The sequence below is a fragment of the Octopus bimaculoides genome, chromosome 3 (assembly GCF_001194135.2).
Source record: "Octopus bimaculoides isolate UCB-OBI-ISO-001 chromosome 3, ASM119413v2, whole genome shotgun sequence".
NCBI classification, from domain to species: domain Eukaryota; kingdom Metazoa; phylum Mollusca; class Cephalopoda; order Octopoda; family Octopodidae; genus Octopus; species Octopus bimaculoides.
In genome coordinates this window covers 69463410-69468269 of record NC_068983.1, presented here as the reverse complement: position 1 = coordinate 69468269, position 4860 = coordinate 69463410, and positions in this window count along the sequence as shown.

Here is a 4860-nt window from a genome sequence, read left to right as displayed (position 1 = left end):
TATATACATATATATATATATATATGCACACCATGTCAGTGTACTAGAGGATGTTATGTGTTGATGAGGTGGGATTTGCTAATTAGCGGGTTAGTTTTTCTTTGTTTGCCATTTAAGATGCATGTGCATGTGTAGCAGTATCGAAGTCTCGGATTTGAGAACAAAATCGATACAGCATCGAACAAATGTTTTGAGGTATTTTTTCAGTTCTTTGCGTTCTTAGTTAAAACCTCACCAAAGCCAACTTTGACTTCCATACTTCCAGGCTCGATGAATAAAGTACCAATCAAATACTGGTGTAGATCTAGACACCAGCTTCTTTCCCACTCAGAATCTGCTGATCTCCTCACAGTTAATTTCATTCAAACGAGGATAGCAGTCTGTCCCAAGTTCGAATAAAAAAAAGAAGGCTGAATTAGGAACGAGCTACAAAATCCGTCATAATAAGCGCATGATAACCTCTGCAGCAAAGAGACATAAATGGTGGGCAAGGATGGATTGATGTGCGATGCAGCACAAATCAAACTAAGGATTCTAAGGATAATATTGGTCTAAGGATATAATATTGGTTCTGAGGATAACATTAGTCAAAAATTAATATTTTGAATTACTGTGGTGTAGCTATTGTGCAATGAGATTTAGTGAACAATTTCTTTCACTAAATTTCGATGAATATATTACATATTATCATATTGTATAATATACGGGAAGACAGAAAAATACTATTGATTTATTAATTTATTAAAGGAGTTAAACAATATCCTACAATTTTATTTATCATTACATTTGGGAATGGTCGGGCTAACAATAATATTTCATTTCTATTTATCTCCTGACAAATACAGAAAAATGTATATTACCTCCCTTGGACGGTGGTCTTGTTACTTTTTTTTTTATCTCCCATTTCTTAGGTCATGAACGCTGTAGTTGTCACATCTTGATAGCAGAGCGGATAGATGTATATGCTTGATATAGAATCTGGAAATTTGTTCATTTATTCCAGACGGCGGTGTCGGCACTATTATTATTGATCTATATTGGCACGGTATGCTCTATATTGGCATGGTATACTAATTTTTCAGCAAAGCTGTGCTGTCGATAATGTCGATTCCTGATCATGTATGTATATTATCGACTTTGTAGGTATGAAATGCTTAGTGAAAACCCGCTTGGATTTTAATTTGGAGTATAAAGGAAAGAAACAAAACCCCGTAAGGCACTCATGTAAGTGCTACAGTTTAGCACTTGACTGTAGTTTTCCAAGTATTAAGTGAAGGCGTGATAAATCTACCCATCTCTCTAGGATATGATTTCGGTCTGCAGCAGGTAGCTGTTCCCATTGCTTCTGAAACGCTGCTTCATCACATCAAGAATGCTACTGCTGTTTAAGGAAACGGGTTACACTTCTGCACAGCACACACTTATAACTAGGTAGATCAGACATTTTTTGCTTTTGAATCCCTTTGATTCCTATTTTATTCTACTGGAACCCCATGTTAAAGAAAATCCTATTATATTTTTCATCACCATTATCATCATCGTCGTTTAACGTCCGCTTTCCATGCTAGCATGGGTTGGACGATTTGACTGAGGACTGGTGAACCAGGAGGCGACACCAGGCTCCAGTCTGATTTGGCAGAGTTTCTACTGCTGGATGCCCTTCCTAACGCCAACCACTCCGAGAGTGTAGTGGGTGCTTTTACGTGTCACCGGCATGAAGGCCAGTCAGGCGGTACTGGCAACGGCCACGCTCGAAATGGTGGTAACGATGAACGGCCACGCTCGAAATTGTATGAATAAAAATATTGTTCAAATATTTTGTGTATTGTAGATGTATAACCAATTTATTGCTCATAAACTTTGATAACAAAATCTTATATGAAATCCCCAAGGGTCATATGTACCCCGGTTGAGAACCACTGAAGTAGATGATCTCCTTTCAAGTACAATAGAGTTAATTAACATACAAGAAAGAGTGGAAGTAAACACGTATGAACTTTTGTACCGTAAAACATTAAAGAATAAAATGGATAATTCAGGAAAAAAATATTCTATACATATGTCAGGTAATAAGGGTTAAATTTTCTCACTTCATTAGCAAAAAAAAAAAAAGAAGATACAGATAATGGGTATGAGACATTTTGGCACAGCTGCCTGGCGCCGCTGATTTATTTGACATTAGAAATTTTAGTGTTTTATTCGTTTTAATGTTTTCTCTGGTTCTCCTCCTCCTCCCCCTCTTTCTCTCTCTCTCTCTCCTTCGTTTATGTGTTTGAGCATATTTTTCTTTATGTGTATGAGGACAGGGAAAATGTTTACATCAATTGTGTTCAACTAATAGACTATAATGTCTCTCTTTCTCTCCCTCTCTTCTCTTCCTATCTCCCCTTCTTCTCCCTCTCTCTCCCTCTTTCTCTCTCTCCTATTCTTGTCTCACTCTTTCTTTCAATATATCTATATATCTATATTCTTGCGAGCGCATGCATGTTTGTCTCCAGCCCCGAAAAGTACCGCAGCTAAAATAGGTTAGATGTTCAGAAATCCTTACCTAATCTTCGGCGTCCAAACAACTGCGCGCAAACGTCTAATTCCGACAAATAAACATCACAGACCACTTTTATAACCACAACTAAAAATAAAGGGTCGATGAGGAAGCCGCTACCAAGCTGCTCCTTAGTTAACAGGAGAGCCTCTACTGAGCCCCCGAGCGAGGCTCACGGAACTAAATAATTAATTCTCTACATTTCTTTTTAACCATTTAGTCAGGGAGGGAAGGGCAACACCCATAACTCTTTATTCTATCATGTCTCTGATACTTGTGACAGGAAGGAGGGAAGGAAGAAAGGAAGGAAGGAAGAAAGGAAGGAAGGAAGAAAGGAAGGAAGGAAGGAAGGAAGGAAGTTATCTTAAAACTGGACATCTGCTCTGAATATTTGCAACAGAGAGAACTCCATTAAAGGCACCCTCAAACCAAATGGGTTGTGCACATATATTTCTAACTATTTCAACACGTCACTAGCAAACGCACGATATGCAAATTAGTTTAGACATTACATTCAAGCTCTGATTTGAGTTTGATTTAATGACGGTTTCCTATAAATTCTCTTTGCGGATAGGAAAATGAGGAGGTACTTGTCTTCTGAGCGAGTGGTTAATGAACCGTGAAACATTTCAGGGTAATCTCCCTTATTTATCTTTTTATTTTTGTGGTCCTAATAACTCTTGAAGGTAACTGGTCCTTAGTGTTCTAAGCGAGCAATAAAATGGAGGTCTCTGCATTTAACATACTTGAAGCTCTCTAACGAAAGAGCTTTACACACACACACATACACGCACACACGCACACACACGCACTCAAACAACTTCTTATGCAATGTTAAACGGCATGCGCCAAATTGTATCGTTTTCTCTTCTCTTTCAGACATATGGAAGCCCATTACAGTCTAACATAAGAAAAGAAAAGACATGTTGCGCTCGTCGCTCTAGCAATTCGGAAATCGCCAACTACTTGAACTAATCTGCGCTCTTAGACTTCAAAGCCAGGAATGAACTGCACGAACATGTAATCTGTGCAATGACAAAGAAACATTATGAACGGTCAAACGTCGTCAGGATAGCCAAGTTCACACAGGAGGTTTAAGACATCATCAACGGTAACGCCAGCAAACAGATGAGAGCTCTCAACGACCAACTCAGTGTAGCGGAGTTCACTGATACATAAGTACATTAGGTGCAAACAGAAAACGTGATTAGGAGAGAGAGCAGTTGAAGTCTGGCAATATCCGTAAGTACTATGTGACCATGTCGAAGTGCTTGCCGGACAAGCTCTAGTATCCTTTTGTTCTCGAATGAGAAGAACTTGACTAAGGTCAGAAAGTGAACAGAAGGGAGGATAAATAGCTCTATTCTGGCCCAACAGAAGTACCAACTCTAATGCGCACCATTTGTTTTTTGCTTTCTATTGTGTACTATTTTACTATTTTCGGAATCCTGGAAGTATGTACATCAGAGCTCTGCTTCTAATCGTATCCTGGGTGTTCTTCTAAATCCTGTGTGAGAGCGTCAAAAGGATGTTCAAGTCAGCGCGCGATTGCAGTTAGTGAAAAAAATGCCTCGACTGCGAGTGGTGGCAACGTTGGTCACAGCTTTAGGACTGAAACATATAAAAGAAAAAAATTATATATATATATATATATATATATATATAAAACAAGAAAAGTAACTAGTTAGATAATCTCTATAAGAGATGAAAGTAGTAACTATATGGTTGTTCGACGTTACTACCGTTTTTAACCCCAGGAAGAACCTCCTTCAGCTGTTTATAGATGCAATCTGCACCCGGTATATACTGCAAACTGGAGAACGAACCGATGCTTTCTTCTAGCAAACGACGTGACAACACGACCGAACGTTTTCAGACTATGTGTGCCCATCGTCAATGGTAAACACCTGGCCGCTAGAAATAGCAGGAATTCTCTCTAGCTCGCAATATATAGAAAACCAAGCGACAATCAGTCACTGATCTTGCAACAAGCAAAGGGATTACCTCAATAAACCTTGAATAAGTTTATTGAGGTAATCCCTTTTTGCAATCATAAATTTTCCTCCACCTTCCTAAAACTATATAAAAATAAAAATAAGAACAAAAATAATAGTATTAGTAGTGGTAATAATGGTAGTAATGGTGATAATAATAGTAATGATTGAAATAGAAATAAAAATAAAAAGACAAAAATATAGATATAAAAATAATAATAAAAATATGGATACAATGGTTAGTATTTATTTATTATCATAGTTTACGTTGGATTTGAAACCTGGTAGTTTTAATTAGTTACTAAACCTGCTTGACTATTCTAA